Below are 24530 nucleotides of genomic sequence, written 5' to 3' on the forward strand. Positions count from 1 at the left end.
ATGCCCCAGCCCTGCTCAGCTCCCGGGCCCCTGCACTTGGTCATTTCACACAGAGAGAAAAAAACCACCTGCATTCTGCTGCTGCCGCTGCACCGTGACCACATTAAAGCTGTCTCCGGGAGCCCAGCTGTGCCCTGCTGCTCTCTCCTGGCTTCCCTGTCACTCTTCTGTCCCAGTGACGCTGGGGCTTCCAGCTGCACGACCTGTTTCAAGGACTCAGGGGAGCCCAGAATGACTCAGCTCCCAGTGACAATGGAGGGAGGGATGGAAAGAGGGAAACAAGGCTGGGGTGGAGCAAGAGACAAAGCAGGAACATTATTATTTATTATCTGTATTTCAGTAACGCCCAGGAGTCCCAGTCAGGGCCCAGGACCCACGGCCAGAGGTGCTGTACAGACACAGATCAAAGACAGTCCCTGCCCCAAGGAGCCAGTAACAGGCATGTGCCTTCCCCTTAATATCAGACATGGCTGGAGTTTGCTGTGGTGATTCCAGGTTTTTCACAAGCAAGTGTGGCTGTCTCCAGGGCATGGCACAGAGCAACAGCTGGGTCAAGTGTTGTCTCTTCCCCAGAAGCTCTTGGATAGGGTGGCAGGCTGATTCCGCAGCAATGATGATGTGCTTTCTTTTCATGACTTCCCCATCCATAGAGCAGCTCCACTACCATGATGTTAAGGGCAACAGCCTCCCTGGAAATGCTTTTCAGCTTTCCCGTTGCAAACGATCGTATGCCTGGGAAAGGGGTACCCATGTGGGCTTTCGGGTCTGGCGTTGTTTGGCTTTTCCATGCTTTAGACAGGATATTTGTCACCTCCAGGGAGACTCCCACTACTGAGCGAGGCCAAGAACCAGGATTTAAACCCCAAACACACTTGGGCCATTGAGCTGTGAACAAATAAATGTGCCCAGGCAGCGGTCATCTGAGCTGAGTCTGTGCAGCTTGCCCACGAGCGCAGATTGACCAGGCCTCTACTTGGGCCATTTCTCTGATTTGTCTTTACCTCATAGAAAATGCTGGGCCAGGAAAGCTTTGAAGCTAATTGCCAGACAGTCCAAAGATGAACAACGTGTGAAAGCCAGGAGCCCTAGAGGGGAGGTAAGACATAACCTGAGAGCTGCTCATCACATCAGGTCTCCGGTGATTTGGAATTATACTAGCTCCCTGTACATGTGGCCCTCGGCAGCAGCACAGGAAATGACTGTCACAGTTGTTTGGTCCTTTCCTGTCTTGTGGTTGCTGTGTAAATTCAGTGCCGCTGGGTGGTGTCAGGCTGACCGGACAAGACACTGGTGGCGCGTCTCATCCCACTCTCCCACCAGCTGCCCCACCTAGGTGTCTCAGTCTTGCAACTGGGGAAGAGAGGAGTTCAGTCTCCCAGGGCGGCTTGGTCCTTGGCCTTTCTCCGGGAACTCTGCTGAGCTCTATGACCTGGTCACAAGCTTGTGATTTGCACCAGAACCTGGTGAATTATGCCCGGCATCTGGTTCTGCTACAGAAGCTTCACACACAGCGCTTCTCAGGAGCTAGCATTTTTCTCTGATGATTTTGTTTCTCTTGCTTGATAATTTGAGAACATTTTTAATGACTAAACAACTGGAAAGTCACTTCCTTTCCCTTCAAACAATCACATGTAAATTGTGGAACATGCTGGAAAAAGGGAGATGGCTCCAGTCATTACCCACAGAGAATGCTTCCGTTCTAAGCAACGCAGGATCTGTGACGAATTCCAGCCACCCAGGGACTCAAAGCCTTCCTGAGCCTTAACTCAGGGAACCGCTCAGCCAGGATTAATGCCATAACCACTTCAGCAGGCCCTGAATGCACGGTACCACATTACCATCAAGCACTGGGGGAATTAGAGATGAAAGCAGAACCAATGAAGCATCTAGTTTGTTTTCAGTTGAATTTTATTTCCCTTCAGCAGGTTAGAGTCATGACATGCTTATAATTATTCCATTCTTCTACTCTCAGATCTGTTGATTCACGACTCAGTCACGGGATCTGGGGAGCAGAGTGGGAAAAAAAATTGAAAACTGTAAACTCTGGGTATAAATGAAAAGGAAAATCTTTGTGCTTGCGTGGGCAGGGTCTGGGCAAACTGTGTAGGGAATTCACAAAAGGCCATGAGAAAATTCCTTGGCTGGAGCTTTGCATTGTCTCCACCAACCTGACCCTTATCATTGCTCCTAGAAAGGGCACAGAGAGCCAGAGGTCCAGGGGTGTTCAGAGTAGGGAACTGGGACAACTGACCCATCTCTAGTTATCAGACATAAAATCTTCTTGAAGTGCCTATGAATCGCACAACCAGCGATTTTCCTCCTCTTTGCTAGTGGCCTCATGATATAGCCAGATCCGCGATACCAGGAGAGTCTTTGTGTCCTGCATTTGGGAACTGAGTGCCAACATCACCTGTGGATCTCAACCTTCTTTATGCAGCTCCCCAGTTAAGTGCCACTTTACTTGTCTGGTGGGGCTTACTACAGTGTAAGATGTCAGCGTGCACATCTCCTTCACGCTGGTGCGGGAGGGAGGCCACGGGAGGAGCCGCTCACACAACATTCTCCATGGGAAATCTTAGCACCCTCTGGAAAGCTCAAGCCTTGTTCCCGGCCCAGCAGCAAGTCTGGGTATTACATCCCATTTCAGAATAAATGGAGGAAATGAAAACCAGTGCTCCAGGCCAGGAGGGAGAGAAAAGGAAAAGAAAATAAATAAAAGGCGAGTGTAATTGAAATGAAATCATTTTCCATCTCTGAGACAGACTGTTATTAGCAAAGCTAAGAGCAAACTTCCAATTCAGCATCCCTGGGGACATAGCCGGGCAGCTGGGAACTTGGGCATATACTGGGAACTGAACAATCACATCCTCCCCAAGTACGCAACGGACTGAGAAGGAAAGGGAGAAGATTCTCTCCGCTCTCAAGTCTCATCCGGGCTTTGGAGGATGGATCCAAGCACCTGGCACGTTTTTCTTTTTAAAACTTTCACAAAAGATGTTTCTTCATCTCTAAATCATAGAATCATAGAATATCAGGGTTGGAAGGGACCTCAGGAGGTCATCTAGTCCAACCCCCTGCTCAAAAGCAGGACCCATACCCAATTAAATCATCCCAGCCAGGGCTTTGTCAAGCCTGACCTTAAAAACTTCTAAGGAAGGAGATTCCACCACCTCCCTAGGCAACGCATTCCAGTGTTTCACCACCCTCCTAGTGAAAAAGTTTTTCCTAATATCCAACCTAAACCTCCCCCACTGCAACTTGAGACCATTACTCCTTGTCCTGTCCTCTTCCACCACTGAGAATAGTCTAGAACCATCCTCTCTGGAACTACCTCTCAGGTAGTTGAAAGCAGCTATCAAATCCCCCCTCATTCTTCTCTTCTGCAGACTAAACAATCCCAGTTCCCTCAGTCTCTCCTCATAACTCATGTGTTCCAGACCCCTAATCATTTTTGTTGCCCTTCGCTGGACTCTCTCCAATTTATCCACATCCTTCTTGTAGTGTGGGGCCCAAAACTGGACACAGTACTCCAGATGACGCCTCACCAATGTTGAATAGAGGGGGACGATCACGTCCCTCGATCTGCTCGCTATGCCCCTACTTATACATCCCAAAATGCCATTGGTCTTCTTGGCAACAAGGGCACACTGCTGGCTCATATCCAGCTTCTCGTCCACTGTCACCCCTAGGTCCTTTTCCACAGAACTGCTGCCTAGCCATTCGGTCCCTAGTCTGTAGCTGTGCATTGGGTTCTTCCGTCCTAAGTGCAGGACCCTGCACTTATCCTTATTGAACCTCATCAGATTTCTTTTGGCCCAATCCTCCAATTTGTCTAGGTCCCTCTGTATCCTATCCCTGCCCTCCAGCGTATCTACCACTCCTCCCAGTTTAGTATCATCCGCAAATTTGCTGAGGGTGCAATCCACACCATCCTCCAGATCATTTATGAAGATATTGAACAAAACCGGCCCCAGGACTGACCCCTGGGGCACTCCACTTGACACCGGCTGCCAACTAGACATGGAGCCATCGATCACTACCCGTTGAGCCCGATAATCTAGCCAGCTTTCTACCCACCTTATAGTGCATTCATCCAGCCCGTACTTCTTTAACTTGCTGACAAGAATACTGTGGGAGACCGTGTCAAAAGCTTTGCTAAAGTCAAGATACAATACATCCACTGCTTTCCCTTCATCCACAGAACCAGTAATCTCATCATAGAAGGCGATTAGATTAGTCAGGCATGACCTTCCCTTGGTGAATCCATGCTGACTGTTCCTGATCACTTTCCTCTCATGTAAGTGCTTCAGGATTGATTCTTTGAGGACCTGCTCCATGATTTTTCCGGGGACTGAAGTGAGGCTTACTGGCCTGTAGTTCCCAGGATCCTCCTTCTTCCCTTTTTTAAAGATTGGCACTACATTAGCCTTTTTCCAGTCATCCGGGATTTCCCCCGTTCGCCACGCGTTTTCAAAGATAATGGCCAATGGCTCTGCAATCACAGCCGCCAGTTCCTTTAGCACTCTCGGATGCAACTCATCCGGCCCCATGGACTTGTGCACGTCCAGTTTTTCTAAATAGTCCCTAACCACCTCTTTCTCCACAGAGGGCTGGCCATCTATTCCCCATGTTGTGATGCCCAGTGCAGCAGTCTGGGAGCTGACTTTGTTCGTGAAGACAGAGGCAAAAAAAGCATTGAGTACATTAGCTTTTTCTACATCCTCTGTCACTAGGTTGCCTCCCTCATTCATTAAGGGGCCCACACTTTCCTTGGCTTTCTTCTTGTTGCCAACATACCTGAAGAAACCCTTCTTGTTACTCTTAACATCTCTCGCTAGCTGCAGCTCCAGGTGCGATTTGGCCCTCCTAATTTCATTCCTACATGCCCGAGCAATATTTTTATACTCTTCCCTGGTCATATGTCCAACCTTCCACTTCTTGTAAGCTTCTTTTTTATGCTTAAGATCTGCTAGGATTTCACCATTAAGCCAAGCTGGTCGCCTGCCATACTTACTATTCTTTAGACACATCGGGATGGTTTGTCCCTGTAACCTCAACAGGGATTCCTTGAAATACAGCCAGCTCTCCTGGACTCCTTTCCCCTTCATGTTAGTCCCCCAGGGGATCCTACCCATCTGTTCCCTGAGGGAGTTGAAGTCTGCTTTCCTGAAGTCCAGGGTCTGTATCCTGCTGCTTACCTTTCTTCCCTGTGTCAGGATCCTGAACTCAACCAACTCATGGTCACTGCCTCCCAGATTCCCATCCACTTTTGCTTCCCCTACTAATTCTTCCCGGTTTGTGAGCAGCAGGTCAAGAAAAGCTCCCCCCCTAGTTGGCTCCTCTAGCACTTGCACCAGGAAATTGTCCCCTACGCTTTCCAAAAACTTCCTGGATTGTCTTTGCACCGCTGTACTGCTCTCCCAGCAGATATCAGGAAAATTAAAGTCACCCATGAGAACCAGGGCATGCGATCTAGTAGCTTCCGCGAGCTGCCGGAAGAAAGCCTCATCCACCTCATCCCCCTGGTCCGGTGGTCTATAGCAGACTCCCACCACTACATCACTCCTGTTGCTCACACTTCTAAACTTAATCCAGAGACACTCAGGTTTTTCTGCAGTATCGTACCAGAGCTCTGAGCAGTCATACTGCTCCCTTACATACAGTGCTACTTCCCCACATTTTCTGCCCTGCCTGTCCTTCCTGAACAGTTTATAACCATCCATGACAGTACTCCAGTCATGTGAGTTATCCCACCAAGTCTCTGTTATTCCAATCACGTCATAATTCCTTGACATCACCAGGACCTCCAGTTCTCCCTGCTTGTTTCCAAGGCTTTGTGCATTCGTATATAAGCACTTGAGATAACCTGCTGATCGCCCCTCATTCTCAGTATGAGGCAGGAGCCCTCCCCTCACAGACATTCCTGCCTGTGCTTCCTCTAGAATATCTAGCCTCTGGAAGAGCATGAAGTCCAATGAGGGAAAGGAACCACTTCGGGGGAGGAAAGGAGCATAGCTGGGAGTCATGGGATTACACGAATTAAAGAAAAGTTGCACAGGGCTATAACGCAATAACTCCTAACTATGACTGTGGAACAGCCTCCTGTGGGACAGCATGGCTACCATTAACACAGCCAGGGCTCCGTGGACAGAGCCAGAGGGGACGCGAACCCTTCATGAGGAGCTACTTAGTCACATGAAGAAAAGGAGGACTTGTGGCACCTTAGAGACTAACCAATTTATTTGAGCATAAGCTTTCGTGAGCTACAGCTCACTTCATCAAAAGCTTATGCTCAAATAAATTGGTTAGTCTCTCAGGTGCCACAAGTCCTCCTTTTGTTTTTGCGAATACAGACTAACATGGCTGTTACTCTGAAATTAGTCACATGAACTATTTTAGCAGATTTGAGCTGAGAACTGTTTGGGATTTCCCCAGCGCTGCGGGTCCATTTAGAGGGAGCTAATCCAGCATCATGTCCACCAAGCCTCATACGTAAACTGTGTGTAACACAAACCGCAGGCAAAACACTGCACAGTAGCTGCAGACCTGCTGGATCCAAACTCCAGTCCCAGACATCTCATAACAAACAAACTCTGACCCTTCCCACATCTATTTCCATCTTCTGCTTTTTCCATGTTAATCTACGTGCAATTAAAACCACAAATAGCCTAAACAATTGCTTTGTGTGCCTGCCTCTTGGGGTTCTTTCAGATCAAACTCAGCATTCCTCACGGCATTACTGGGAAACTACAACCAGTGACAGCTGCTGATGGCTCTCTTGTGGTACAGAGAATGCATTTGCTAGCCATCTCGTCTCATTCCTCATTCTGCCTGGCTTTCAAACAGAGACACCTTTCCTCTCTGACTTTACATTTCCTCTCTCCCATCACCTGCTCCTCCACTCCCTACTGCACTTCCCTGAACTCAGATCCACCCCAGACTTTCTCACAGGGGAGCAGCGAGCTGAGATCAAGAAAGGGAAGCAGGAGACACTTCCTGACAGTGCGATCAATTACACAATAGTAGTGACAGTAACAATACCAGCTCTTCTATAGCGTTTTCATCAGTACCCCCACCAGCAGTTCAGGGATGGTTTGCTCCATAAGGAATCAGAGTACCAGTGAACTGCGTCCTGGGAACCTGGGCAAGCAAAGCTGGTCTACAAGGATAAATTCAAGAGCTTGTTTATGTTTGAACATTTCTAAGTGGTAGAAACTCATCCTGGAGTCTGGCGACAGACCCGGGAGAATGTCCCATAGGGAACATTCCTGCGCTGGCGAGGTGAAGAGGAGACAGCATCCCTTCCAGGTGTAAATGTTACTGAGCCTATGAAACCTGAAGCTCTGACATTCAGCATTACACTCTCCCGTCCTGAGTCCCACATTCGGATGCTCTTGCACACATCAAAATGCTTTTCACTTAAACACAGTGATCCTCCAAGATGTCATTTGACAACAACACACTAAACAAGGCCCTGTGCCTGCCCTGATGGACATTGCATACTACAAACAGTGCATAGCTCCGATCACGGGAGGCAGGAGCCTCGTGTTTGAACAAGAAGGGAGGTCCTACTCTTAAGAATTTAACACAGGGAGGACACATAAACTGGGATAAATTCACCCCTGCTACTACTCCAGTGATCTCATATGCTAGGGACCAGTGGCCCACTGGTGTACCGAGGAAAGTCACTGCCCCGTGAAAGGACCTGCCCTGTCTGTGGCCATGGGCCAGTGATGGGGATGGGCCTGCTAATGTCGGATTTTTCCCTCCCATACCTGAGCTGCCCCCTTAACTCAGCTCAGGGAGGCACAGCGCTGTCCTTTTGGGAGCCTGCCCACGTGGGGATCTTGTTGCCTCCTCTCTGTGTTGTGTGTAGGAGGCTGTCCCAGTAACTGGGTGCTGTGTGCCCGGGGGTGGGATGGAGCTGACTTTGCACAGGGGTTAGGGTGCAAGGCTGTCTGCAGCTTGCATTTTATCGGAGGTGTCTCTGCAGGGACAGGGCCGGGTTGCTGAGACCACAATAAAAAGCAGCAGCAGCAGAGGGTTTCTTTAGGGTGTGGGGAATTGTAAAACCAGCCCTATTCACTAGCTGCCTCTCTTTTGCCTACTAAGACACCACTGAATGCCCAGCAGCAGCAGTTATTTTGGCTCCTGATTGACAAAACACCACCAGCAACCAAAAACAAAGGGGCTTTTGTTTCCCAGTTGGGTTATTGTGTAGGGCCCTCTGAGCTTCCAAGACCCCCCACCACTTCAGGGCTTTTTCCCAACCTAAAGTCATCCTGATCCCCTTTCTTCACTATTATATGTCAGGGAATTACACCCCACCGATTGGATCCAGGGAAGTGCCTTTAAAAGGCTGCTCTGATGCGCCCCACCCACGGACCTGGATCCGACTTGCAGTCCCTGGGGTCCGACTCTGAGCTGCCTCTGCCCCCTCATTCCCTTTTGTTTCGGTTTCTCCAGAGCTGTGGGGTGGGAACTCCTGCTGCAGTGTTACTCTCCGTGTGGTCATTCGCCGCATTCAGAGACACGGGTCTGTTGTCTGCAGGACTGACAGACACCAGATGCCACAGTCCTGACGAATCTGGGCAGCGGGAACATAAAACCTGGAGGGAAGCAGAACAGCAGCTGGACAGGGTGTGAGCTCCCCTGCAGTTAACTCTGAGCTTGCCCTGTGGACCCTGCTCCTGTGGTAGGCCGTGCTGGGCGGCCTGGCCTGACTCGCCAGGCGTTAAACAGCTATGTAGGACGGGACGCTGCCTGAGGACTGAGGTAGCAGCTCTGACAATTACGCGAGGCTCCTTTGGAGTCTGCACCCTCTCCTCCCACCGGGGGCTGTGGCGCCCAAACGCTCTTTTCATGCCTCCTTCTGTGGCATGTTCTCAGGCATGTCCTAGCACAGCCGGCCAGGGGCCACAGGCTGTGTCAGAGCAGCCCTGCCCCTGCCCCTGCCCTGCTCGTGTGTCCCACAGACACCCTGCAGTGCCTTGAGAAGGGTGACTGCCTGCCCCCCACACTCATTCCTGGCCACGTCAGTTGCTACCATCTCCCCTTTCTCCCTCTGTTACCTCCTGTCACGGAGTCCCTGGGCGATGCTCTGGAACTGCTCCCCATGAAGCCAGTCAGGACTCTGGGGCAGTCGCCTTTCTGTGAGCAGCCTGTCTTCAGGACACACAGCTCACACAGCTTCCACCTTCCTGGGTCTGACCTCGGAGCATTCAGCATCCTCTGCCCCTCCGTGCGCTTCCCCCAGCGAGTCCGCTCAGGCGGGGCTCCTGGGGAAGCCAGAGGGTCCTGCACCCCAACTTCGCAGTCAGACGTGACTCTCAGCCAGCCAGTAAAACAGGAGGTTTATTAGACGACAGGAACATGGTCTAAAACAGAGCTTGCAGGTGCAGAGAACGGGACCCCTCAGCTGGGTCCATTTTGGGGGGCAGTGAGCCAGACAACCACGTCTGCACTTCACTCCATGTCCCAGCCAGCCCCAAACTGAAAACCCCCTCCAGCCCCTCCTCCTCTGGGCTTTGTTCCTTTCCCGGGCCAGGAGGTCACCTGATTCCTTTGTTCTCCAACCCTTTAGCTCTCACCTTGCAGGGGGGAAGGGCCCAGGCCATCAGTTGCCAGGAAACAGGGTGTCGGCCATTCTCGGTGTCCAGACTCCTGCACACACCTGCCCTCTAGGGCTCTGCAATGATCATACACCCTTACTCCACCCCCTAGATACTTAAGAACTGCCTGGGGGAAACTGAGGTACCCCCACACTATTCAGAGGAAACATTAAGAACAGTCCCACTTCGTCACACCTCCCTTCCCTCCTGTTCTTCTTTTCCTTTTATTTTTCCCTTTCTCTTTGTGTTTCCCATGGTTGCTTTGCTCCCCTCAGCCCAGGTCCCCCATCACCAGGAGGCTGCATGATGCCTGGGGCAGGGATGATGTCGTGGCTGGCTGAGGCTGGGACACCTGGGCTCTTGCTGGCTGAGTGGAGCTCCATGGGAGCAGAGAAGCGGGGTGCATGAGCTGTTCCTGTGGCCAGATGCACAAGGGGCCATGGTGGGGATGTGGGAGGCTTTCAGGGAGCTGCCCTCGGCCGTGGCGGGTGGGTTTGGGGGACAGCTCCAGGGCTGTGAAGCTGTCCCAGCTCCCACCACCACTCTCCAGTGCCCTGGGCCCTCTGAGGGCTAGTATGACCCCACCTCCCCCCACGCTGGCTCTGACAGGCAAAGAGCACTAAGGTCTGTGAATCTGCAACAAACGGAGCCAGCCCCGAGCCCAGGCTGCTGGGTGTTCACCAAGCTCTGCTCACTCTGCAGCCCCCGCTACCCCCACCGGAGCATGCCCTGCCTCTTGCCCCAGAAGGAAGAGAAGCCAGGTATCCCTCGCCCTCACTGGGGAGGAGGAGAGACCCCTCCTGGCTCGGACAGACGCCTCTCCCCTCCTGCTCTGAGCTGCCAGCTGCCGGCAGTTGGGACACTTGAGCTGTCTCTAGATGGGAGCAGATGGGGAGTGGGGCAGGGCATCTCAGCAAGGGGCCCGTGGCTCAAATTCGCTCCCCCTGCGGGCCAGGTTTGCTGGCTTCTGGTCACAATGGAAACCTCTCTAGTTCCCCAACTGTGAGGAGGCAGGTGGGGTGGGGAGGGGAACGCAACACCCCGCTGAGACAGCTGCTTCACACAGACTGCCTGGCGAGCATCCAGTGGCCAGTGGGGAGTGTTTGGTCTCAGTCCAATGGGAGAAGGGTCCCTGTCACAAAAGCACCCCCCAGCTAGCACCGCTGCCCCCCAGCAGAGAGGCTGGGGATCGAGCCCACTCCCTCCAGCTGAGGGTTGCAGGAGGGCTGCAGAGCCTCTCCTGTGGCCAGTCAGAGGAAAGTTGCCCTTTCCTGGGCTGTCAGCCCAGCACCTCCCGCCTGACACAAATGGCCACTTCCACGTGGGAGCTGAGCACTCCCTGCACTCACAGGAAAAGCCAAACTGGAACCAGGCCATCACAGGGGCCCAGAAGGGCCACTCCACCCCTGCAGGCTCCTCTCACTCCCGGCTGTCCCACTCCAGGAGTCCCGCTGCGGCAGGCTCTCCCCTGTGGGCCAGGCCTCCCTGACAGGGTCCCTGCCCCTGCCGGCTCCCTTCGGGGATTGTCCTACCCTCCCTTCTGCCCAGGCAGGTTCCGCCGGCCAGTGGGGCTGGGCCTCCCTGGCGCGCTCTTCCCCGAGAGCCATGGGAGAAGAGCACACACAGCAAGGAACCTCCGCTCATTTTGACAAAGGGGAGAAACGAGACCGATCCCAGGCCCATTGGCTTCAGGCCAGGCTAGTCTGTCAGTGAGGCAGTAAAGCTGGCAGGGCTGCCAGACTTCAGTCTCCTCCTCCCCCATATGCTTCTCTCAACTGCCTGTGGCCGTGGCATTTGTCTGTGGTTATCTCGCTGGGCTGGGAGCTGCGAGGCTGGTCCGGCAGGTTCGGACAGTGTGCCCTTGTCTCCCCTGGCTGTGTGGTGGTGGCTGGATGCTGTGGGAGGTGCCATCATTGGCAGCATGATCCCTGCCTGGGCCCTGTCCCTGCACCACAGACGATGCTCTGGTCTGGATCAAGCGTTAGAATTAAAAGGTCATTTTAGGAGCAGCTGCTCCTTCAGAAAAGCCAGGCATTCCCCAGCTGCAGCCTCTCCAGCTCCGGGCAGCGAAGTCTGCTGGAGCATTTGGGGGCCTTAGAGAGATGGGTTCTCCGCCGCGGGGAAGCACCTCCCACTGCTCTGCAGCAGCCCCTAAGGAGGAGGGGCACCTCTCTCGTGACCCCAATTGCCTGGTACAAACAATGCAGCCCTCCGTGGCCAGACAAGAGACGTCCGCCCCGGGGAGAGTAATGGGGCGATAACACAGGCTTTCTGCAGGAGCCAGGAGCCCTGCCATGGAATCCCAGACCAGCAATTAGCCTAGCAGACCCCTGCCCCGCTCTCAGCTGGCAGGCCCAATCAGCGAGCCTGCTTCTCCCCATCAAATGTCTCAGACATAAAGAGCAAGTCACGGGCATGGAGACAGAACTGGAGTACTCCACCTGCCTGTGCTTGCTGTGATGTCAGCAGAGACGCGATGTGCCCCCAGCACCCTGGCTACTCCACCAGGAATCCCCAAGTCCAGAGCCGGGGAATAGGCTTTTGTCACTGGAAGTTCAGCATCTGTGAAAGGTGCCGGAGTGACAGGCCTGGAGTGTGCGTATCCTCTGTTCATCCATAGGTGGGGACAGCTCTGGCAGCCGCAGGGCAAGCTGCAACCTAAGCCGAGCCCCACCCCTGTGTTGAGCTCCGTGGCCCGTTCAATCTGTTGCCTCCTAGATGAGGAGCAGCTGTGTGGTGGGTTTTCTGATGTGGGCTGCCTGCCGCTGGGAACTGGACGGTGACCCAGAGAACTCATTGCACACAGACAAGAATGGCCTCCCAAGTCGAGTGATACTGGGATGCAGAGAGAGCTATAGATAGTGTCAGAACATGGTGGTGAAGCCCAAAAGCTGCTGCTGAGAGCCTGGGCAATTCAAGCTGGAGGTGAAACGTCAATCCTTAGCTGAGGTCCTTTCTGACAGTGATCCGTGTGGTGGAATTGCCAGACACACAGCTCCCAGGAAGCCGGTCCTTGGCCTTACATCTGTTTGCAGCGGTTTTAGTCCATGCTCTGGAAAAGCCTCCTTGGGAAGACCGGCCTTGGGGAGAAGCAGAAGGTTAATTGTTTCCTTTTCTTTTTCTCATTACTGAGGAATCATATTTGACTCTTAATTCTAATTAGCAGCAAGAGGAGAACCCAGGACTTGGGCCAAGCCTGACAGCAAACAAACAAGGAGCAGGATGCCCAGCCACCAGCTCCCAGTCCTGTGCAACTCTGTGGTCTCTAATTACATAGCCTCTTCCCGCTCCCAAATAACCCGTCCAAGGGTCGCAGCGAGCCATGCTTCCCAGCATCCCAGGGCAGCTAATCCATGGGTTAGTGGCTCCCCGAGTCTCCCCACTGCACAACCAGCCACAGGGGGCTGCTTTCACTCTGACAGACAGGAATTGAGCTGTGCCCTGTAGAAACATAAGGGTGTGATAGTGGAGATCTTGTTCTCTATTAAATCCTAAGGGAGTTTTTCACAGGGCCCCACTGAGGCAGCGGGGTCAGGTGCAGCCCCGCCCCAGCGTGCAGTGCAGTGTGTGGAGGTACCTGGGGAGAGACAGCAGACATTGTGAGGCAGAGCTGGATGGGTAAGTGCTGGGCAGCCCGAACACAGCGAGCGGGACGTACGGGGTCTTTGAACCCATCAGGCAGAGAATGTGGATCTAGTCAGTGTGCTGGGTGACAGGGCGTGTGCAGGGGATGGGCATGTTACATGGGCTGGGACTGGGATGGAGCCCCCTCGTGCACTCACTGGCAGCGTCCGGGGTGAGACTTCTGCAGCTGCTGAGTTACTGCTTAAACCTGCCAAAACGAAGGGCTACACTGAGATCTGGGGTGGGCTCAAGCGTCTTGTCCAGTCCCATTATGTGAACAAAAGCCGGGCTCCTGGGCCTGCCGTGCTGAGCAGCAGAGCAGCCACTGGATACTGGTGGTACGCACACAGCTCCCAGCCCCTCCGCCCAGCTCAGCAGGATGCTCCAGGGATGGCAGAGGCCTGCTGTGGTTTGGCTGCCGCGACGGAGCGGTGTGACTCTGAAATCCTCTGTACTGCCCCCAGCCCGTGTGCAGCTCCGTGCTAACGAGGGCAGAATGTTTGCAGGTCGCTGAGCTGACGGATTGAAACAGCAGCTCTGTGCGGACCCTGCAGGGAGTGGGGCTCAATGAAGTCACACAAATGAGGGTCGTTCTTGTCAGTTGCCAACTTGTGCAGATCAAGGAGTGATTGGTTCACATTCTTTACCAGGTGCAAGGCACACTCCATTGCTGTCAGCCCATTCTCCCAATCATCACAATCTGGTTTCTTGCTCCACAACTTATTTGGATCTAAAGTCTGGTTGCTTTAACCATTGATGGGCCATTAGTGTCAAACACTGCTCTGCCACGGATGCTATCCCAATTCCCAGCATCAGCTCTGTTACTAGCTGAAGGGGTATCAGGATGAGGCTTGGCTAGTGCAGAGTTGCTCATCAGAGGCCTTTGATCTCCCCCTATGTTTGCAGGGAGCTGCAGTTCAGAGAGGTGTGGTCTGAGCAGAGGGCTGGGAGTCAGGAACCCCTGGCTTTTAGCCCCAGCACTGACTTGCAGTATAAACTTAAGCAGGTGACTTTTGCCTCAGTTTCCCCATCTATAACATGGAGTTAGTAATAACTTCTGCCTATCTTATGAGGATTAATTAGTGAACACTGTGCGCTTTGAAGATGAAAAAGCTCTTTACATGGGCTCAGCGCTATAATGACTCTATTGTCTCTCATGACACAGAATCCCATTTGCTGCAACCTGCTCTGTGCTTATCACCAGTACAGACTCTGGAGGAAGGACCTCCATGTCATGAGCTACAGAGCAAAGCCATCTGATCCTGTGCCAGGAGGAGGGTGAAATTGGAGCCAGAGCCCTTCTGCGGATGAAGGGTGCGGAGTCTGAGTTCTGCGGTTTGTTACTGAGTTTGCAAGGGAAGAACTGTGCCTGCTGAGAATTCCTGGTTGCTGCTCTGCAATGGCTGCTCTGCAATGGCTTTGTTAGAACGCCTCCCTTCTCTTTTTGCTACTCCCACTCTTGGGCTCCAAAGGGAAAAGATCACGAAAAGAGTTCCTGAGCCTCACATACCTCACAAAGCACTTAGAGACATGGAAACAGAAACAGACCACCTGGTAAGCAGAGGGCGTGGAAGCTACTGGCTACTCTCCCAGTGCTAAGAATCTCAGTACTGGTCCCAGAGCAACAGGATATCTTTGCTGATGCGAATGCATTAGAGGTGCTGCAGGAGGCTACCATGGCTTTAAGCCATCATTGTGCCCAGCTGACCCTGAGTTGCTCCAACTTAGGCCCCTGGAGTAACACAGATGCCTGTGGACTTCATCATTGCCAGGAATCTCCATAGGGCTGGTCTGTGCCCCCACCCCAGCACAGCCCTCCTACTCCTAGCACAGCCCCTACACCAGGGCTTGCAAGGGCGTCCTTGTAATGCCATCCTACAGCTGCCTTCTTCTGCAGCCCCTGATCCAGGGAAATGCTCCCTCAACAGAGCTGGTATTTTAGGGCCCCTTTATGCCACTGCAGCTCTTTTACCCAGCATGAAAGGGCCAGTGAAGGGCTGAGGATCTCATCCCCAGGGTTTAAATATGGCCCCCCTGAAAATGGAAGCACCCAAGATGAGCGGCTGCTTGTGAACGTTTTGCAAAAGCCTCTCTCCAGGCCCAACACAGCTCAGCCAGCGTGGCCAGGTCTGGGAGCGCTGGCTCTCGGGGGAAGGGCTTGTCAGCTCTGGGACACTGAGAAGTGTCTAGAGCTGCAAAGGCTGTACAGGAGATTAGCCGCATCCTGCCTGATGAACACAGCCCTGGCTTTCCTCAACAGAGGGGGTGCAGCTGCCAAGACAAACTCTCACATCCTCTTGGTAGCGAGGGTGCAGCCGAAAGGCACTTGCCAAGCCTGGCCTTGCAGTGAGGGGTCGAATCTCTCGTAAAGGGGGTGTTTGGATCCAGATCGGAGTGAGGCCAGAGTTTGGGCTCAATGCCTGCGTCTGCCCTCACCTTCAGCATGGCAGACCCAGGCTACCGTCCCAGCATGCCAGGCTCAGTTCTGATCCGAGTGGGCCTGGCCTGAGGAGAGCTGGTGAGAGGCAGGATCTGTGCTGAGGGCAGGGCGTGCAGTGCTAGTGAGCACCTCCCAGGTTACGGGATGAAGCCAGACTAGGCCGTGACAGCGACAGGCTTTTCCTGCCCTCCCTCCTCCAGATAGAGAAGATCTCCCAGGAGAGCGGCAGGGAGGGTCTCGTGCCAGCAGGACACCGGCTGCGCTGACTGTGCAGCCAGGGCTCATTTGCACAAGTCTGGCAGCGCAGCCGGGGCTCAGATCAAAGGCAAGATCCCCAGCCGGATTCAGGGAGAGGTGGGAGGGGGCCAGATGAAGCCCCTTTGACACGGCAGGGAACCAGGCATCCAGCACTGGGCCTGCTCACTGCCAGCATGTCTCTGTGCACAGCTGGAGCCGATGTCCCAGCTTTTCATGGGAAATGTGGGTGTGGGGAGAGCGAGTCAGTCCTCTGAAACCAGCACACAACCATCTGGGCACCTGTAGCCTTGCCGTGACGGGCAGGCTCCCAGCTGACAGAGACCTGACAGGGTCAGCAGCAAGGAGAGAGCCAGCAATTGCTTTGGCTTATACAAGGCGGTCTAACGAGGGATCCCGGGCCGGAAAGAGAAAAGGGAAATGGGGACTAAATATCAGGGGAGAACCTTTGGCCGCCAGGGATGGAACAGCCTCCCCAGGGTGGTGGGGGAGCCCCTCTGCCTGCCCCTGTGACTGGGGTAGGTCCAGCTCCCCTGTGCCACAACAGGCACTCCCAGTGGGGCTAACGAAAGGGGTGGGGCTGCACCTGGGGCATTAATGGGACAAAGAGAGACCCAGCGAGGAGCTGTTTGGGTGAGTCAGGCTGACAGCCGGTATGGGAAAGGGCCGAGAACATGGCTATGGGGCGTTCAGAGCCTGCTCCCTGGGCATAGGGAGCCCCCCTGGAGAGCTAGGACTATCTGGGTCCCCTGCTGGGATGGGAGGCAAAAGGCAACTGAGAACTAAAGGGGGGGAACCCTGGGAGCTGTCCCTGGGTGAGTTGTGGACCTGTGTTTTCACTGTTTGGAGCTAAGTTTGGAGAACAAACATGCCTACAAGAAACTGGGTGAGACAGTGGGTCATTTGGGAGCCAGGGGGAAGCTCTGCTTTGTTACTGTGTCACTAACTGGGGCCTCAGACACTCTCTTAGCTTGTAGCCAAAGCTGTGGATTTGGTCTCCCCACCTGGAGAAGGGGGGAATGGGAAAAGTTCCCTCAGTCTGTGTGTCCTGCTGGAACAGGCAGGGCACCAGGTATTTCACCCGTGCTGGGAACATGTTTCCAAGTCAGAGCCTGCAGCATCAGCCGTCACGTTGATCTATTTTTCTCTCTCTCTTGTCCCTTATTTACTCCTCTCTTGGGGGCCTGTACTGATGCCTCCTGAAATATGCAGGACTCACACCATCTACTCTGCCAGCTCCCTTCTGGCTAAACTCGGCCTGCCAGCCGCTCACGTTGACAGCAGTTGTTACTACTCAAGTTCCTGGCTGGCCTATCTCGCTTCCCAGAATTGAGGCCAACATTTTGAGAATGGCTAGCGTGTCAGTTGGTGTCCTGAGGACAATAGTCTATCAGAGCCATGCAAAGCCTTAACAGAGGGCTCTTAGAAGGGGTATAGGCTAGTCATCATGGAGCATGTGCAGGTCTGCCCTGATCCATGTGATTCACAAGCTATTCGGAACATGGGTTGCCTGGACCTTCATTTGTTGGCACCACTTGAATCTATGCCCCACGCCCTCTGTGCCAAGTCTGGAGGTCAGCAGTAGACTTGCTGGGACTCCTTCCCCCCGTCCCAATATGTAACAGCTGCCACTGGGAGTAGGTTTGGTAAATCCCTATGCAGCGCACAAGCTGCTAGAAGCAAAGTCCATCCGATGTTCCCTGTTCCCAGCAAGACAATTGGTCCCTTCTTCTAAGCAGAGAAATGCTGGATCAGCCTCAGCCTGTCCCTTGGGGGCAGCTCCAGGGAGTATAACCAGCCACTCCCTTGTCTTTGTGCAATTGCCAGTAGCTGGAGTCTGGACTGTCTAAAGTCAACAGTGCAAGATACTGGCTGGGGCAAGGTGAGATTTACCTGCAGCTCTTAGGGATGTTCACACAGCTGGCTGGGGAAACTTCTCCAGCCAGGAGATTTTGTGACAGCTTCTCTCTTTCTATTGTTGGTGAGAGAAAATGCTCCAACCCCCACAAGCCTGCCCAACTCTAACATGCCAAGGGAGCATCTTAGCTCAGGCCTGATGCAGACACTGCTGGTCTTGTGCCTACACTGCAATTGCCGTGTGGCACAGCTTTCCCCATAGCAGAGCCCACCTATGCCCCAGGGCTGGATTTACACCTGGGCAGCTTTCCACAAGCTCCATGGATCTCTGAGTTTTGTGCTCCATTACTTTGCACTCTCCCAATCTCTACTAACTTTAATTAAGCTCCTGCCAGCTGGTGGGTTTGACAAACATGGCGAAGCTCTTTGAAAAGCAAGTAAGTATCAGCAAACGAAGAGTCCTCGGCAGCACGGCCTTTGAGCAGCGCTGCTCAGGAAACGTTTACTGCAGTTGTGAGTTACCCTTGGAATTATAACCCTGAGAAGCAACTGGGTCCCTTGGCAGGACTGTTCTGGGTTATTGTGTTGCTTTTGCTTGTTCCTGGTACAGCTGCCACCTAGCTGTGCCCCTCCCACTAGCCATGCCGCCAATGGCAGCAGCACTGATCGGAGATGGGCTCTCTGGGGCTGACCCTTTTGTTCACGGGGTGGGTTCAGTACATCCCAGGCCGTGTGAATGCCAGCTACATACACGCAGCCCCGGGAAGAATCCCTGTGCTCTGACCTGGATGTATCTTCCCCAGGGAGAGGCCCATGTCCAGGACTCATTCCACCCCTGGCCTCTCTGCAGCAACTGCCAATGGCTTTTTCAATGTGAGCTCGTGCTCACTAAGACCTGGCCTGCGCCTCCCTGGACTCACTGCACAGCCGGGGGCCCTGGGCGCTCTCGCATGGGTGGGGGGGACAGGAAATGACTCCCAGACACTGCCTCTCTGAGCTGGGTTCAAAGAGATGACAAAGGCCTGCCTGCCGATTCCTGCCCCCAGCTCCTTGCGCCCACCCGCTGGTGCTCTCAGGTGCTGAGACAGCAAACCTGGGCCAAGGTTTTTCTTTGGCAGTGCAGACATTTCTTTGTAATGCTGATTAAGCAGCAACTGAAAACCCAGGGCGAGGCTCAGGATGCGAAAACTGACCAACAAAACCACTTGCTGGTAGAGGAGAGCAGCCGGCACTTCCTGCTCAGTGTGTGTCCCGCTGTCCGGGCAGCCAGCGAGGCAGCCAAGGGACCCTTCGCGCTCCCGGAGCCATGGCGACAGAGACGAGCAGCCGGTGCCTTGTCTCTGCAGGCAGGATCACGCAAGGCCGCGGCTAATGGCCAGAGGCGGGGGAGGCCAAATGTGGGACGTGGTTCCATGGCCCCCAGGGCCCTGCAGCTGCTCTGAGCTCCCTGTCTGGAGTGATCGAAATGCTGGCATAGGAGAGCAACCATTGCCCCACAGAGGGGGATTGGGTGCTGCTGTGCAGCCCTCGCCCAGGCCAAGCTCTCCCGGGATTAGGGGAGGTTTTCCCACCAGGCGATGGTGGGAGGTGTCCCTCTACCTGGGGAGGAAAGGCGTCGGGGAAGCGGCAGCCCCTCGTCATCTGCTTATGTACGTGAGCCTGTTTCCAAGGGGGCCCAGTGCTGCAGGCCGTCTCGGGGCCTCTTTCATCTGCTGACCTTGAACAGGTTCCTGTGGTCAGGCCCCAGATTTGCATGAGGCAGCCAACTCCCCCCGAGCGGATTGAAACTGACTAACAGGCTCAGCCCTGGCAGCCCATGAAACGCGGCAGCGAGGGGAATGTGCAGGAAGTGCCTGGCTGCTCCCTCCTCTGTGCCCACCACAGCTCCAGATGCCAACAGCCACTGGCCTCCCAAGAGTGGGGCCGGGGTCCCCTCAGCACAGGTGGCTGGAGGGCCCAAGGCAGCCAGTGGGGGGGCCAAAGGCAGAGAGATTCCAGGTATGTATCTATCAGTGTCCAGTTGGCACTTGGGGACCTTGGTATGAGCTGGCACCTGGCCTGCCAGTGTCACAAGCCTCATCCCCAAAGCTATCTATGAAGATAGCAAAGGCACATGCGAGAGGAGAGAGGACCAGTGGTCTGGACCCTGAGAACTGGAAACCTGGGTTCAGCCCCCCTGCTCTGACCCAGCCTTCCTCTGACCTTATCACTTAGTCCCAGGGGAGTCCACCCCACAGCCTGGGCCCGGCCCCAGAGATAGCCCTGCCTCCTGCACAGACAAGCTTTACCCTTAGTGTAGAGAGCTCCACTGGGCCTGAGGAGCTGAGCTGAACCATCTTCATCTGGGAGCTTTAGTTGATCTTGTAGGTAACCTGGGCGCGGGCTGGCGAGTACCTTGGAGATAAGGACCAAGTCCTACCCTGTTGGAAGTCTAAGCAGAGAGGCCAAAGACTGAATGGGCCATGGAGACGGGACTGTCCATCCCCCGCCTCCCCTGCCAGAGGTCTTCCTTCCGGGACAGGACAGGGGCACACAGGAAGGGTGTGGTGTGGAGCAGTAGTTTTCAACTAGGGGTCCAAGACCCCCTGGGGGGCCGTAAGCAGGTTTCAGGGGGTCCACCAAGCAGGGCTGGAATTAGACTCATTGGGCTCAGGGCAGAAAGCCCATGCTGCCTTGAGCCCGGCCGCCTGGGGCTGAAGCCAAAGCTCGAGCAACATAGCTTTGCGGTGCCCTCGGTGGTGTGGGGCCCCGAGCAATTGCCCGGCTTGCTTCCCCCTAATGCCGGCCCTGGCTTTTATATGCAGAAAACCAGTTGCTGTGGCCCAGCTGGTCTGTGGAGTTTTTATAGCATGTTGCGAGGGAGGCTCAGAAAGAAAAAGGGTGAGACCCCTGGTGTGGAGGGTGCTGGCCTTGCTTCTTCCCATGCTGCACCCCTTCTGGGGCTAAGCAGAAGGTTTTAGTCTCCAGGGTTGGTAGTGCGATGTCTTTCACCAGCTCTGTGTTCATCTCAAAGGATACAACATGCACCTAGAGTAAGTATCGTTCCTGGAGGGTGAGGAAGCTTCTGAAGATGCTGCACAAACCATAAGTCCAGCCCTCCCCACCGTAACAAACACTGGCAGTGTTTTCTTTCTTGGTGGCATCACTGAGTGATCTGACAAGCAGATTATCCACAGCCCGCAGGAGATCTATGACAAGCAGCACACAGCCCCTAGCACAGTGGGGTCCTGGCCCATAACTGGAGTTCTGAGATGCTATCACAATACAAAGAATAAATAATAATAATAATTAATATTGGCGCATTTGATAGCAGCAGATCATGGGGCTGGGGGGCAGTGTCCCAATGAGGAGAAGTATTTACTGAGGTCCCAAGCAGCTTAGCACTAACTCCGGCTATGCAAAGGGGTTGACAGACACATATCTTTGCCCTCTCCTCTGTTGGGAGAATCCTCTCTTAACTGGACAGGCTGGGTGTTCTGAATTTGGACAAATATGAAAAAGATTTGGAGAAGGTTAGGGAGAGAGTGACGAAAAGAGCAAACGGGACAATCCTATCCTGTCCAGGGTTTGCTGCTCACCATCTGTCGGACTCAGTGGGAGTGGCGCTGCTCTGTGTTTTAATGGCTTACAGAGAGGCGAGGGTTTCAGCGGGAGGTTGAGATTAGCCTTGACTTGTGGTATCAGCCTGCAAGGGGTAAATTCCAAAGCAAGCACACTCTGCCTCTGGAATGGTATCAAATATTCAAGGCAGATAGAGCCCAAAGAGCAAGTTCAAGGAGGAAAGCCCCAGCCCCAGGGGCCGGGCACTCTCTTTCCCTGCACCGCATACCAAATCCTCACTAATTAGAAATGTCCTGCCAAGAAGGCAGTGGCTTCATTAGAGTCTGGGACATGAACTTCAAGCGCGTTCAGCCTCTCTGCATTGCTAAGCTCTGCTCCTCTTCCCAGAGGTTCTGAGTTAGGATTCAGGGTGCTGAACACAAGAGACTGGTAAGTTCTGGGCAGGGGGAAGCGCTGGCCACGGCCTAAGGCCAGGCTCTTCCTCCTACCTACAAAAGCATTTCTTTAGCTCCTCAGCTTTGGGACTCTGAAGACATCAGCACCCACTTCCCCGGGGTGCCAAACCGTCGGTCAATCGCCCATCGGGTGGCCATGGGAGAGTCTGCTTTCCAAGGGCCCTCTGAGGTTTGGGGGCCTTAGGCACAGTCCTAGAGTGAACACCTCTGCAGGTGGGTGGCTCTATTGCACTGAGGATGTGTCACTGTGGAGCTATCAGCAAGGGTGGATCTGGGACCGTCAGCACGAAGGCACAGAGCTAAAGGGGTAACATGGCCACGCTTTGTATTAAGGGGACATGTATTCATAGTTGATAAAGGTTACTAGATGATTACCATGCTACAGATACAAAGGGTGTGCATGCTAGATGGCTGTAAGTCCCTCAGTGGAAGGGGTTATTGATGGGTTAGGAGCAATTTCTTCATCTGTTGGATTCTATAACAATTGACTGAACATCGAATAATCATTTATTAACCCTGTTAAACTATTTATGAATGTACCCTTACTTAGAAAGGTGTGGCCAGTAACAGCAGCTGCCTCAGTAGTAGGCTGTTATCTTCTATGTGCATCTTCCGCAGTGTGAGAGTGACCTGCTCTGAGGTGTGGGCGAAGCCACCAGACTCCTTGCTCTTTTGTTCCCCAGCTCTGATGCTGTCTCCACATAGGTCCCCTTGCCACAGGGCCCAGAGGGAGGAAACCACTGGTGCTGTTCTTGGGTCATTGGCTGACCGAGTGCAGGTGGTGACTGGGGCTGCTAGGACACCTCCCGCTGCAGCCCTGAACCTCGGCATTTGCTAGCACCACATACCCAGCAGGCAGGGGTGGCTTCCCCAGAGCACAGGTACAGGGAAGAGGTGATATCCCCAGGGTTGGGCGCTCCCCCCGCCCCCCACCCAGGATGGCTTGGCAAGTCCCAGTGATAAAGGGACGGAAAGGATCATTGCAATGGAATCCAACTGCGGTGCACAAAGGGTCCCAGCGTCTGGAATGGCTTACGGTTGTGCAGCCAGCAGGGCAGCGAGAGCGACTCGCTCATTCCCAGCCCTCCATTCGCAGAGTTTCCTTCGGTTCAGGGGCCTGCTGCGAAACAACCAGCTAGTGACAAGGCGCGGGGAGGTTGGCAGCCTCGGGCTGCGGCGTGGACGGTGCCTTGCGCTTTCAAGGGAAGAACTTGCCTTACAGCCAGGCTCAGCGTCATCCGCTGCCATCACTGGGCCATCTGCCTTGAGAGGTTTGGCTGTTCACAAGGCCATTTACGAGCCGGGCACTCTCTGAGTCATCTCGGACGGTGGCACCTCAAACCCTAGGGTGCCTCCCAGGCTGGCTGTTGTCATGGATAGTTTCAGTAGCAGCCCTTCCTACTTATTGCTGCTGTTCCTCCCCATCTGCTGCACCAGCATAACCCTTCTTAGGAGCCTCTTATTCCGGGACCCACCGTGAAAAGTAAGGGAGGAAGAATTATATTTACTCCCATGATTAGAGGCGAACCACAAATGCCTGAGTGGAGCTAAAGCAACCTCAGCCAAGCAGAGCACAGGGTAATCGTCCTCCCGTATCCCAAGCCATGGGGTCACAGGCCGGGGGAGCCTGGCAAGCTGCAGGGAGAGGCAGGGAACAGATGTTGCCCAATGTCTGCACTATTCATGGGCTCAGCTCAATGTCCTACAGAAACCGTCCCTCAGCCTGCAAGTCCCTCAGGGCAAGGACCATGGCGTGTGTGGCTATAACGTGCTGGGCTCGTCCGTGGCTGTGAATAAACAAGGGCAAGTGTCCTCATGCCCCAGAGCAGCACTTTCCCGGCTCTCTCCAGCAGGAGTCCTGGCCGGAATATCTCTCCCCACGCTCCTCCTGTGCACAGCACAGCTGGCCGTCCCCACAGTGCCTCTGCCCAGTCTGTGACAGCCCTGCCCCCTCCCTGGCCTGCCATCCCAGCCAGTCACCCCGTCAGGCCTCACCGTATCTCTGCCACAGCTTACCTGACATGTGGCTGCCGTGGCACCGAATGAAGCCAACGCCCCTCATGGCTCTCTGTTCTTCAACCCAAAATACCTCAGACAATTGTTTTAGGCTGGAGTTTTCGAAAGTCCCCCCGGGCCTGCATCCCTCACCAGGCTCAGGATACGCCTCTTGCTGCTGCTGCCCTGGGGCTGCCATCCAGGCTTCCAGTCCTGTCTCCTCTAAGCCCAGCCTGTGGCCAGTTCTCCGGCACCATCTGCCTTTTCCCCATGCGGGAGGGGCCCAAGCCCCTCCTCCCGGCCAGTGCCATCTCCCCCCAGCCCGGCAGAAGCAAGGCAGGCAAGGAAAGGGGCTCCTGCAAATCCAAGTGAAGGAAGCTGCTGTGTGAAGGCTTTCATTGCCCTCTGTGTTAGCCAGAGAGCCAGCACCACCTCCACGAGGCATGCAGCACACACAGGGCAACGAAGGGCCGAAGGACGTGCCTGATCTCAGTATTGCAGGACAAAGGCTGTTCCTCCTCCCCTCCCTGCCGAGCCTTGCCTGGGAGCCCCAGGACATTGCTGTACTCTGCCATGTGCTGGAAGCCCTGCTCCCTCCCTGGGGTTTCTCTTGCCTGCCACAGCCACCACACCTCCCTCTGATGGGGTTTCTTGTTGTCTCTGTCACACACAGGGCACCATTGTTCTCTGCCCAAACATTATACTTAAACGAGAGTTAATCCCCACCCCCGT

General features: G+C 54.3%; 1 long non-coding RNA gene across 1 annotated transcript; it reads right to left on the reverse strand.

The window, feature by feature from the left end:
* Positions 1-290: 290 nt before the first annotated feature.
* LOC142069443 (uncharacterized) lies at positions 291-24183 on the reverse strand. The gene is made up of 3 exons (XR_012665265.1): positions 23820-24183; positions 10961-12691; positions 291-2002 (listed from the first exon to the last, which is right to left on the reverse strand). It is a non-coding gene; the product is annotated as an uncharacterized LOC142069443 (long non-coding RNA).
* Positions 24184-24530: the final 347 nt, after the last annotated feature.

Source organism: Caretta caretta, chromosome 16 (assembly GCF_965140235.1).
Source record: "Caretta caretta isolate rCarCar2 chromosome 16, rCarCar1.hap1, whole genome shotgun sequence".
Taxonomy (NCBI): Eukaryota; Metazoa; Chordata; order Testudines; family Cheloniidae; genus Caretta; species Caretta caretta.